This window comes from Podarcis pityusensis, assembly GCF_964106645.2.
Source record: "Podarcis pityusensis genome assembly, chromosome: 9".
In the NCBI taxonomy this organism is placed as follows: Eukaryota; Metazoa; Chordata; class Lepidosauria; order Squamata; family Lacertidae; genus Podarcis; species Podarcis pityusensis.
In genome coordinates this window covers 67,164,712-67,178,097 of record NC_138034.1, presented here as the reverse complement: position 1 = coordinate 67,178,097, position 13,386 = coordinate 67,164,712, and the positions used below count along the sequence as shown (strand labels likewise).

The 13,386-nt window shown below is 47.2% G+C and overlaps 1 protein-coding gene across 2 annotated transcripts in view; it reads right to left on the bottom strand.

The window, feature by feature from the left end:
* Positions 1 to 6,673, bottom strand: part of CCNI (cyclin I) — a 55,791-nt gene extending 49,118 nt beyond the window's left edge. For both annotated transcript variants that reach the window (XM_081021037.1, XM_081021039.1), the window contains exon 1: positions 6,173 to 6,673. The gene's annotated coding sequence lies outside the window, so the exon portion shown is untranslated. The remainder of the gene's footprint in view (positions 1 to 6,172) is intronic.
* Positions 6,674 to 13,386: the final 6,713 nt, after the last annotated feature.

Below are 13,386 nucleotides of genomic sequence, written 5' to 3'. Positions count from 1 at the left end.
GGGCAGAACTCCAGAACATCCCCCCAAGGGGAACGCACCTGAAATACGTGGATGAAGGCACATAAAACCATAGAGATGTAGAGTTTGATGGGACCCCAAGAGTCATATATTCCAACCCCCTGCAATGCAGGAATCTCAGCTAAAGCATCCATGACAGAAGGCCATTCAACCTCTGTTTAAAAACCTCCAAGGAAAGAGAGTTCCCCTCCGTCGAACAGGTCTTGTTGTCATAAAGTTATTGTCATACTTCCATAAGGCAACAGGTAAAGGTAAAGGGACCCTGACCATTAGGTCCAGTCGTGGCCGACTCTGGGGTTGCAGCGCTCATCTTGCTTTACTGGCTGAGGGAGCCGGCGTACAGCTTCCGGGTCATGTGGCCAGCATAACTAAGCTGCTTCTGGCGAACCAGAGCAGAGCACAGAAACACCGTTTACCTTCCCGCCGGAGCAGTACCTATTTATCTACTTCCACTTTGACGTGCTTTCAAACTGCTAGGTTGGCAGGAGCTGGAACCGAGCAACGGGAGTTCACCCCGTCGCGGGGATTTGAACCGCCGACCTTCTGATCGGCAAGTCCTAGGCTCTGTGGTTTAACCCACAGCACCACCCACGTCGCGTAAGGCGACAGGTAAAGGTAAAGGGACCCCTGACCATTAGGTCCAGTCATGACTGACTGGGGTTGCAGCGCTCATCTCGCTTTATTGGCCGAGGGAGCCGGCGTACAGCTTCCGGGTCATGTGGCCAGCATGACTAAGCCGCTTCTGGCGAACCAGAGGAGCGCACGGAAACGCCGTTTACCTTCCTGCCAAAGTGGTACCTATTTATCTACTTGCACTTTGAGGTGCTTTCGAACTGCTAGGTTGGCAGGAGCAGGGACTGAGCAATGGGAGCTCACCCCGTCACGGGGATTCGAACCACCGACCTTCTGATCGGCAAGTCCTAGGCTCTGTGGTACTACAGCGTAAAACCCACCTTAGAAACCATGACAGGTGTACTACCAATATAACCAGCAAAACTAATGCAATAAACCCCTCATCTGAATGCAGTCCTCCAAACCCGGACTCCCAGAAATTTAGCACTAGTGTCTAAGAAAATTAGCTATTTTTCTAGACCATGGATAGGCAAACTAAGGCCCAGGGGCCGGATCTGGCCCAATCGCCTTCTCAATCCGGCCCGCAGACAGTCCAGGAATCAGTGTGTTTTTACATGAGTAGAATGTGTCCTTTTATTAAAAATGCATCTGTGGGTTATTTGTGGGGCCTGCCTGGTGTTTTTACATGAGCAGAATGTGTGCTTTTATTTAAAACGCATCTCTGGGTTATTTGTGGGGCATAGGAATTCATTCATTTTTTCTTCTTCTTCAAAATATAGTCCAGCCCCCCCCCCCCAAAGTCTGAGGGACAGAGGACCAGCCCCCTGCTGAAAAAGTTTGCTGACCCCTGTTCTAGACCTTCTGGCAAAGAGACAAAAATAAAAGTTTTTTTCCAGGACAAACTTCACACCTGACTTGGTGGCTCAGAGATTGTGTGGTTGTTTCAAGGTGCACTGCTGCATCCCTGCAGACCTTTTTCTCAACAGAAGAAAAAAAATATTGTTACCAAGATCTGAAAGAGAATCCCTCAAGACAGTAATTAATTCTCTGCGGCTGCTTCGTGAGTTACGTTTGAGCCAGTCTCACGTTGCAAAAATATGCACACACAAAATCCTAGCGCCCGCAGGGAGATTATAGGGGCAGAAGGGGAACTGCTGCAATCAGCTATATCCTAAAGATCCCAAACTCTCAAACAACAAAGGCATCACTACAGAAGGGGGGGGGGGGGATGAAAGAACTTCAAAGAAAGCCTTCTGTTACACCAATAGGGTTGAATAAGGTTGTTAAAAGGGGTCCTTAATGCACAGTTTGCAGGCAGTTGTGACATACCACAGTTCACAGGTTGCACATCCAGAAATCACTGGACGTACACTTTCCAAACTATATTAACAGGACACCTTTGCAGCCACAAGGCATTTTCTATTTACAATGGTACCTTGGTTTACGACATTCTGGAAGTCCATTCTTAAACCGAAACCATTCTTAAACCGAGGAGTGCTTTCCCTAATGAGGGCTTGCGCCGCCGGTGCCCTTCCACCATTCTGATTCCGTTCTTAGACCGTGGTAAAAGTCGCAAACCGGGACACTATTTCCGGTTTTGCAGAGTTTGTAAACCGAATCGTTCTTAAACAGGACTGTTCTTAAACCGAGGTAAAGGTAAAGGGACCCCTGACCATTAGGTCCAGTCGTGGCCGACTCTGGGGTTGCAGCTCTCATCCCGCTTTATTGGCCGAGGGAGCCGGCGTACAGCTTCTGGGTCATGTGGCCAGCATGACTAAGCTGCTTCTGGCGAACCAGAGCAATGCACGGAAACGCCGTTTACCTTCCCGCTGGAGCGGTACCTATTTATGTTTAAAATAACTTTTGTTAAAAAACTTGTGCATGACAACAGCTGCACGAACGGTTACTAGCCCAGAGATGGAAAGAAGAGACAACCACGACCAGAGAAGAATGGCAAACCAAGTTGATGGACTATGCCAAAATGGAAAAATTAACTGGGAAGCTCAGGAACCAAGAAGACAAGATCTTTTAAAAAAGAATGGGAAAAGTTTATAATGTATATACAGTGGTATCTCGGGTTAAGTACCACTGTACTTAATTCGTTCCAGAGGTCCATTCTTAACCTGAAGCACCACTTTAGCTAATGGGGCTTCCTGCTGCTGCCGCGCCGCTGGAGCACGATTTCTGTTCTCATCCTGAAGCAAAGTTCTTAACCTGAGGTATTATTTCAGGGTTAGCGGAGTCTGTAACCTGAAGCGTATGTAACCCGAGGTACCACTGTACAAGATTATTGCAAGCAGACTGAAACTTTGGCGGGATTTTAAACACATTTGTAATGTATGGATAACTTAGAAAGGTTAGAATTTTTTGGGAGAAGTAGTGATACGCAGTTGAAAATAGGATTAATAGGACCCATGTAAGGGATGGGGGGGGGGAGTCAGGAGATTCAGAGTAATCTCAGCATTTGGATTCGGAATTGGTTCTGTGGTATGTTTATATTTTTGAAAATCAAATAGAAAATTATTTTAAAAAGAAAGAAAAAGAGCTGGAATGCTACAGCAGATAACTGCAATCCTTTGCATGTCTACTCAAGAGATATGATCCTCTGAATTCATTGGAAGGTAGATTTGGGAATCTGGCCTGAAACATTGGAGAGCTGCTGCCAGTCAGTGTAGACAATACTGAGGCAGATGGACCAATGGTCTGACTCGGTATAATGCAGCTTCCTCTGTCCCTGTTAAGGAGAAAAGCCAACATCTGTTTCAGCCCCATGAAATCTGCAGGAGCAGGGCAAAAATACCGATCTATCTTACAGGGATGGAGTATGGATTGCAATACGAGAAGCACAGATCACTGGGGAAGTTTTGCAGTTGGTGTAGGTCGTATTTTAGGATCTATGGAGTGTTTTTATTGAAATACATGAATCATCAGCAAAGCAGGGTTTTTATTGAAAACATTTCCATTTGTCACTCATGAAAGCTAACCCCAAGCCAGGTTTTTTTTTGCTCCAAGCGAAGGAAAAGGTTTAACATCCTTTGCCAAAGAAAGATGAATCCTTTGAGTCAACGATGCAAGTGGAGCCAACATGCCTGGTTCAAGGAACATAACAAGTTGATTTATACAATGCCAGACCAATGGCCAATCGTGTTCAATATGCAGCAAAGCATCCTTCATAGCCCTACCTAGAGGCAACAGAGACTGAAACAGGGATTTTCTTTACACAAAGTGCTACTCAACCTCTGAGAAATACCATTCTTCTTCTTTGGATCTGCACAATATTTTCAGCAATGGTTACCATCATGCCCAATTTATTCTGGCTTTCCTAGTCACAGGGAGCGGCAAGGACTTCTGCCAGAAACGTAACTTTTTTAAAGTTGCAAACAGATACCCAGAAAGTTTTAAGGATACGCCCAGAAGCACATTCTGTGCTTCGTTTACACGTGTGGCAGAACTGTTACATAAGCGAAACGAACACCTCGCGCTGGCGCAAACTAAGACGCATCTATTTAAGACTATATAGTCCTTGGAGCAAGGACTCCTTTTTGCTTTTCACTCTGCAAAGCTTACAGGCAAGGAAGAATTGCACTCTGTAAAAAACCAAACCAAAACAAAAAAATCATTTGGCACCCGGCAATCTGTTTTGGCTACAGGTCTTGGCACGCTGGGCTTTCTTTTTTTAGTTAATGCTTGCATTTGGGTGGTTGCAACATGACACCAGCGAAAGGGGATCTCTAGTCCCTGTTGGCAAGGATTGAACTCTGCACTAAGCGTGGCCCCTCCCACCTCCAGCCCCTGCCACACACCTCTCCCTCTGCCCACGGCTGGCATGCAAAGTTTTTGTGCAGTGGCGCTGTCCCAAGGGCAAGATCCTGGGTATTTTACTGCAATGTTGCACTGATTAGGGCAGGGGTCAGCAAACCTTTTCAGCCATGGGCCGGTCCACTGTCCCTCAGACCTTGTGGGGGGCCAGACTATATTTTGGAAAGGAAAAAAAAGAACGAATTCCTATGCCCCACAAATAACCCAGAGATGCATTTTAAATAAAAGCACACATTCCACTCATGTAAAAACACCAGGCAGGCCCCACGAATAACCCAGAGATGCATTTTAAATAAAAGGACACATTCTACTCATGTAAAAACATGCTGATTCCTGGACTGTCTGCGGGCCAGATTTAGAAGGCAATTGGGCCGGATCCGGCCCCCGGGTCTTAGTTTGCCTATCCATGGACTAGCGCAAGCCCCCACTCCAATTCCTTGTGCAGACCCTGGAGTTAGGCCTTTAATGCTACAACCATTCGCTTGCAAGGATTGGCACCCCCTCCAGACAAGAGGGATGCAAAAACTCTGCAAAAAAAAAGGATTCAGTCACCCCAGGCATCGCCCGCTGGGCTCCTGGGGCATCCCTGCTGCAGATGAGCTCGACAGGACCCAAACTGCCTTTCAAATGCAGCGGCTCCCAGACTCTGCAACGCTTCTGGCTGCCACAATGACGTAACCAGGAGACGGAGCGGTGCGGGCCGCTCGGACATAAACAAGCGCTAACCTGGAACTGAAACTACAGGCACGGCCAGGATTAGGAGCGGGGATGGAGAGAGCCACTTTTCCAAAACAGTCACTCGCTGGGGGCAGCCGAGTTTGCACCATTTAGGGTCTTTGCTGCCAAATGCACAAATTCCAGGAAACAATGCAAGGCCTCCCGCTAGGTGTTCTCTGCAGAACTGACTCCCCCCCCCTTCTTTCCTTGCCACTGCTGAGTGTTTTCCGTCCCCCCAGTGAACCAAACGGAATATGCACCACTGAACTTGCTCCAAAGGCATCCAAAAGAAGGTCAAAGCGCGCGCAAAGCAGGCGCCGGATCCTAACCACGTATAAACTCAGATGCAAACCCCAGCAGAGTACAATGGGTCTGGCTCCCTAGAGAGCTTGCATCCGACCGCAGCCTTGACTGCTCACCGCCCATTTCCTTTACATTGCGCCTTGCATGCAAGCCGCAAGCCGTCCTGCACCGGGCGCATAAACGGTCTGCACTCCGTTGCAAACGCGCGCGCAGTTTTCTTGGAGACGCGCTCGGCGTTGCAGCTGCGCGAAAAGAGCGCGCTTGCTACACAGCAGGCCGCCCGCGGAAGGGTCCCCGCATGTATTATGTAAACAACAACACGGGCAATGGCTTAGGCACCACCTCCCTCTTAAAGCGCACACGCGGGGCGAAAAATATGGAACAATGCAGCAGGGGAGTGCGAAAAAATAAATAAATAACGTAATCCGGCAGAATGCAAACAGGAACCGCTTTCGAAACACCAGCGTTGCGTATATTTGAAGTTGCTCAAGTCCTGCTCTGGCCTACTCCGCACAAATGGTTTGTGCATGGAGGTTTGTGCAGATCAAGGGTGCAAACACAGGTCAATGCAAAGATATAGAAATGCATACAACAGGCGAACGTGGCCAGGATGCAGCCTTCGACTGCAAAAGGAGTCTTGCTTGGATTTCAGACTCTATCACGGATATCAACAAAGAGGCTTGCATCCTGATCTGCAACGGCCAAGTATTTATTATTATTATTTATTATTAATTTGGCTCACCTCCCCTGCAAAGCCGTAGAAATCCCCTGTTGCAATTGGCCAGCATCCGGTCCATTAAAACCCCATGGTGGCAGCTCCAGGCGTGAAAGAGAGATGGTTTGCTTAGTTGCTCTTCGTTAGTTTCCTGCTCGGTCCATGGTTGATGGGGAAGAAGAGGCGGCGGCGGGGCTGCAGCTGCCTCCGGTGTTCATGCCTCCATGGTGGCGGGTGCTTCGCTTGGGGCTCTCCGTTGCGCTTTGGAGGGAAAGCAAAAAAAGGAAAAGAGAGAGAAGGGGGAGGTGAGGAAGAGAAAGAGAGAGAAAAAACTGGCCCTTTTGTTGTGGTTGGTGCAGTTGCTGCCCCCAGGGCAGAGAAAAGCGCCTTGCTTGCTTAGGAAGGGGAGGCGAAAGGAAAAGGGGAAGAAGGGGGGGAAAGAGGGAAGGGAAAGGGGGGTGGAAAATAATAATTAAAGGGGGGGAAAAAAACAAGAAAAAGAGAGAGAGTGAAGCAGAGAGCAAGCCGCTTCCCGGGGGGAGCAGGGGAGGGAAAGAAGAGCCGGCAGCGGGCAGCTTAGCCTCCTCCCCCGGCCTCGCTGCTCCGCCTCCTGCGCGCAAAAGTCGTGCGTAAAGGAGAGGAGGAGGCGGCGGGCGGGCTTTGCGCAGGGATCCTGAGCCGCCGAAGCGCGCGCCGAGACCCGGGAAAGAGGAGGCGGAACTGGTGCCGCCGCCGCCGACTCAGAAAGCAGAGGAAGCTGCCTTGTGTAGTTCCAGTCTCCAGCAAAGATGTGCTCTCCCAAGCCCACGTTTCCAGCATGTTTGCGTTCCTGGCTCTACGCTGGCTTGGTCATGTCCAAAGAATGGAAAAAGGCAGGATTCCACCACGGACGTGAAACCAGTTCTGTGATTGCAAGGAGTCTTGCTTGGGTTTCAGAGGTGCGCCAACTCCGTGTTGCAAGGTGCAGAGGCGTGCCTAGGCTTCCTGGCGCTCTTGGCAAGGAGATGTCTTTGTGCCACGCCGCAGGGCTCCTGTGATAGTCCACACCAGAGACCGGATTTCTCCACCGAGATGCCTAGAGGAGCCAGCACCTCACCCAGCCGTCCAGGGAGCAGGCAGGCTTCTAGCCACTCCAAGCCAAAGTGGACAGGTGTGATTTTTGCCCCGTACCTGTGTCTGTGCCCTTGGCAGGCCCAACCGGAAGGTACGCCCCATCAGATATGTCTGCAGACATGACATGAAGGCTGGCAGCGTTAACCCTACCTGATGGGAATTCCTTGCAGAAGACACACAGGCCATGTATCCACAGCAGTGAGCAGAAGAGGAGTGACCGCTAGGAGGACCACAGAGAGAAGAAATGCCCTGGTGCATCTTGCAGCAGCACAACCGGACACCTTCGTCTGCCCCAGCTGCAACAAAATATGTCTCTCCCCTATCAGTCTCTACAGCCACAGCAGGTTCTTCAGCCTTCCAACAATTGGACTTCGCCCCCAAAGGTGTCTCCCGAGACAGATGGATGCCAACTAATCACTGGCTGGCTGGGGGCTCTCCAGGGTTTCAGACGAGCGACATTTCCAGGTCTAGCTTGGAGATGCTCTTGAGGAATGGAGCTGGGACCTTCTGCCTGCTAAGCAGAGGCTTTACGGCTCAGCTGCGACTGTCTTTCCCCCTTGGGGTCTTGAGCTGCTGCAGCTCTCAGAGTTTCTGATGCAAGATTCTTCCTGTGCCTGCTTGGAGATGTGCTGGAGGCCTCTGCTGTGCAAAGCAAGATGCTCCGCTGCCAAGCTGTTTGTTGCATTTCCAGCTTGCCCATTAGTGAGAGAAAAAGCTCCCAGCTTTTACTGGGGCAACCCTGTCCGATGAGCAACATATAAAAAATAAAATTATTATTACCTCAGGTTACAGATGCTTCGGGTTGCACGATTTCAGGTTGTGCACCGCGCTGAACCCAGAAGTACCGGAAAGGGTTACTTCCAGGTTTTGGCGCTTGCGCATGTGCAGAAACGCTAAATTGCGCTTTGCGCAGAAGCGCCGAATCACAACCCGCTGCAGGTTGCAAACGCTGCGGGTTGCGAACGTGCTTCCCGCACAGATCACGTTCGCAACCCAAGCGTCCACTGTATTATTATTATTATTATTAATTAGCAATAAAGCTAAATAATGCAGTCTGATCTGATTTGATTGTGTTTACTTCTACAATGAGCTGTGATCATTATGTCTTTACAGAGCCATCAGAAGCAACTGAAGGTTGCTACTTTATGCATGGCAGAGAGAAGGACATTTCATAATACAGGGGCAACAGCAGAAAATGCTTGGTTTTGGGCCACCACTCTATGTTATTCTTCAGGATGCAGTGCCAGGAATAGAATTTACCCAGATCTAAGTTATCTTATAAGTATATCTTACAGATTTATACACTAGATGGCTATCAATACCTCTAATGATTTCAAATGACAATAGCAATCATTTGAGATAACAATGTTATATACATTATATATCATGTATTGCTGAATTAATGTCACCTCTAACACAATAGGAAATGCTACACACCATAAAGAGATCATATACCTTATAAAAGCAGTAACCGCGTGAATTTTAATCACAGGCTAAACAGGTTAGGATAAATAGGATCATTGCTTCTATGCATTGCTGAATGCCACAGAAATGATAAATAATGGTTATTACATAATAGAGGTTCCAAACTGGATATGAAAGCAACCATGTGACTTTTGTTCTTATTACCGCATGTTAATCTCAAAAGCTTGCTCGCTATTCTGTGGCACATTGGTTGGTCTTATTTAATAAAGGTTTGGTATATTTATTGAATGAAGGAAGGAAAAGGTTCTTTGGCGAGGTTGAATGGAAAAGCATAATTGTTGTGTGTTTCTGTTGGCATGTTACATACCTAACAGATAAACAGGGCCTGATTTGCTGCTTGCATCCATTTGACTGATTAATATGATCTCAAATTATGAGAGTCCTGCTTTTTAATCTGTTCCACTCAAATCCCTTTGTGTGTGCTGTTGAGAAGGGACTTGTTCGCTCATTCAAGCCTGAGCGGAAGGATCAAGTAGGTAGCAGCTGTGTGCTAAGACATGTTCCCTTCCATCCTTCCCCCTCTTCATGCTCCCAGCTCAGAGAGAGCTGAGTGCATGATGCATGCCCAGCAAGGCAGCCGCTGTTGGCAGAGAGGGAGAAAGAAAATGCCAGAGAATCAAAGCTGTGATAAGCTGGTGTTATGTGTGGGGAGCAACCCTGGATGTATTGAATGTGTTCATGATATTTTTTGATGGGCCAATTGAAAGGTTAATTCTGTCCTAGGAATGGGTAAATCCTTCACTTTTTGCTTCACTCAGGTTTTCTCAGTATTGAAATGAGTTCTCAACATTTCTGTGGGATAACCAGCCTCATACAACCAACGTGCCAGTGCATGAAGGGGTTAATGCCATAGAGTAAGCTGTCCTGCCATGTTTAGCTAGGTCACTCCCCCTCACCTTGGGAGGAAGGTAATCAAGCCTATTGTTCCCCATCTGTCTACCCGAGAAGCTCAGTGTGTAAAGAGCTCTGAGCCGGTTGTTCCAAGCTCAGGCCACATGGCTCTAACAAGCCTTTCTTGCATTCCTCTACCTATAATTTAGGAGCTTTTGCCACTGTAACTAAGCCAAGTTGAACTGCCTGTGTTTTCTGACTGATACAGGGAAAAGCATATGAACCTGACCTTTGAAGAGTTTGTAAGTAAACCATTTTTAACTTACCGAATGTGTGGTCTTTTTGTATGCTCACAGATTCTCCACTGCTGCTTGTGGGCAAGGGCTTTTGACATCACCCAAGCAACACAGGAAGGAGGACTGCACGGTATGAATAAGGTAATGTTGGGAAGGTATGTAGCTGAGTACTAGAGCATCTGCCTTGCATGCAAAAGGCCTTGGGTTCAGTCCCAAGCATCTCTAGTGGAAGGGTCCCACCTGAAATTCTGGGGAGTCAAAACCACTGCTGAGCCAGAAGAGCCAGTGATCTGAATCAATATAAACCAGCTTCATTGAAAATCTAAGCAAATAAACAATGGTAAACACACCTGCTTACGTTGTTTAGATGCTTGTGTTTGCTTCTAGAACCGTTTCTTCTCAGAGAGTCTTCATGTGATATTGGAGGCCTGCCTGCTAATTATACCACTGCTTAATTTCACAAAAGGCTTTACATAAGGGTCTCCCACGGAATCCGGTGCCTCAGGAACAGTTGCTCAGAACTGCCCAGCATTCTTTGCTTTTAACGCAAGCCAAACAGGCGTGGAAGCGACTTCCTGCACTGAGTTCGTATTTCATCCCATTAGCATTAGGAAACCATTATGGATGAAAACTGAAGCATGACTCACGCTTTCCTGACCAGCCTTGGTAATGGACACAAAGAGGAGCCAGAGGCAACCAAAACACTGCTAGAAATGCTCACATTTTCCCAAATATAACTAAGGCAGGAGAGGTGTGACTGCAGTCAAAGCACATTTCATCTCCAGTGAATACAGAAATCCCAGTTCTGCTTTCGATGGGAAACAAGCAACTTTCCCCCTCACATTTCTGAAGAGTGTACAGCCACCTTGTGAGACAGGTTTGGCTGCAAAAGAGTGGAAGATCTCTTGCCAAGCTGCAAGAATGAAGTGGTGATGGGAACCCGTGTCTCCCTGGCCGAAGTCAACGTCGTGTCTGCTTCACTCTAAAGGTAAAGGGACCCCTGACCATTAGGTCCAGTCATGACCGACTCTGGGGTTGCAGAGCTCATCTCACTTTACTGGCCGAGGGAGCTGGCGTACAGCTTCTGGGTCATGTGGCCAGCATGACTAAGCCGCTTCTGGCGAACCAGAGCAGCGCACGCAAACACACTTTACCTTCCCGCCGGAGCGGTACCTATTTATCTACTTGCACTTTGACGTGCTTTCGAACTGCTAGGTTGGCAGGAGCAGGGACCAAGCAACGGGAGCTCACCCCGTCGCAGGGATTCGAACCGCCGACCTTCTGATTGGCAAGCCCTAGGCTCTGTGATTTAGACCACAGTGCCACCTGCTTCACCGTAGTGTCTCACAAATCATTCAGATGGCCAGCTAGTCTCAGCTTCTCACACACCGTGCTGAGACTGTTAATGTGGCTGCTCTTTTTGTAGACAGGCCCTGAGTAGTTACCTTCTTTCGAAGAATTGTTGGTAACAGTCAAGTCCTTGGAAGCATGAGACCCACTGTAAATGAGACAATGGAGCCAATTTGGTGCCTCACAGGTGTAGCCAAAATGGTACCCTACAGATGTTGAACTCCCAACTCCCATCAGTTTAAGTCAGCATTGTTGTTGGTCAGTGGTGATGGGAGCTGCTGTCTAGCAACTTCCAGAAGACCAAAGGCGCCAAATCTCTGGAATATTGCGTTCTACCACCAAGCAAAAACAGGTGATCAAACCTCTGTTGACAACCATTCATGGTTGAGTCACAATTGGCTTCTTGGGTGTACAAGTGGTACCTTGGTTCTCAAACTTAATTCGTTCCGCATGTCCATTCCAAAACCAAAGCATTCCAAAACCAAGGCACGCTTTCCCATAGAAAGTAATGCAACATGGATTAATCCGTTCCAGATTTTTTAAAAACAACCCCTAAAACAGGAATTTAACATGAATTTTCCTATGTAACGAAACCATCGATTGATCCATAAGATGAAAGCAATACTCAGTGTACTGTACTATAAAATTAATAAGACAGTATTATAGATGATAAAAATTAAAATTATTTTTTTTCTTACCTGCACTAATGATAGTCATTGTTTGGATGGGGGGCTTTTATCCATTCTGCAGTCACACAATCAGTCAATCAATCAGTAGCTGAACTGGGTTCCACACAGTTACAAAAAACAGATTCACCGAAAAAGCCTCAAAAACAAAAACACAAATTAAATAACAAAAACAAAAGCACCAAACTTAATCCATTCTGGAAGTCCATTTGACTTCTGAAATGTTCAAAAACCAAGGCACAGCTTCTGATTGGAGCACGTGCCCCAGAAACAACAGCCACATCAGACATTTGGCTTCCGAAAAACGTTCAAAATCCGGAACATTTTCTTCCGGGTTTTTGGCGTTTGAGAACCAAGGCATTTGAGAACCAAGGTATATTGGCCAAGCCAGACTAGTGACATGTACAAATATCCACATCTTAAAAGCACAACAGGGTTCCAACCCTTGAGAGATTTGGTCTTAAGGTCAAATGTGTATTGTTAGATCTATTTGATTATTACAAAACTTGTTCACCCATGCAAGCAGATAAACTCGGGACTGGGATAAAACAACACCCAAGGTTAAACTATGCAAGCAAGCAGTGAAACAAACAGGGTGCCTGGGAAAGCATGTGTTTAAAGGCTTGTTTTGGTACGTGCATGCGTACACTTCCATAGTTTAGAGCATTTACCAGACTCAGTTTGGTTCTCAATTTCTGGGCAAATCCTGCAGCTTGGAATGTAACATATTTCTCTTGGGCAGACAAAAGGGAAATTATTTTAACAAAGTCGTCAGAATTGGCCAAACCGGCACATTTAATTATTTCTAATCACCCTTTGTCTCCATTTAGTTGCTTGTACAGCGCTGCAGAGACTGCAAGTGGAAGCCAAATACTGGGTGCGTCAAAAGCAGTTTAGTCTCAGACAGGCAGATTCATGCCCAGTTTCCCTACAGGCTGTAGTTAAGATTCCTTCAATTACATGCATGTTCAGGAACTGTACAATTCATGACAAAAGGTGCTGCTGTTGCACGTGGTATATGGACCTCTGAACTTGTTTTATTGTGGCAAAAGCACACACTGGTTTTATATACACTGTACACTGGTCAGAACTGCTGCGTGGAGATCTCTTTAAAGCACTCCTTGGCAGGGGCCATTACCATGGGATAAGCCTTTCATGAGCATCTGATCACCATCATTTGGCTGCTTTGTACCAGGCCACAGCAAAGCTTTCAAGGCCTCTCGAAACATCTTTTTATGGTACATTTCTGATGATTTGTGCCCATAATCTTATAGGGACAGTTCTACACAATCCCATTTTTAATACTAAGAAGAAGCAAAGATCACCTGTGTCAAAGCAATGATTCTTCAGCGTCAGCTTCGTTGGACTGGTCATGTTGTAAAGGTAAAGGGACCCCTGACCATTAGGTCCAGTCGTGACTGACTCTGGGGTTGCGGCGCTCATCTCACTTTATTGGCCGAGGGACCCAGCATACTCCGGG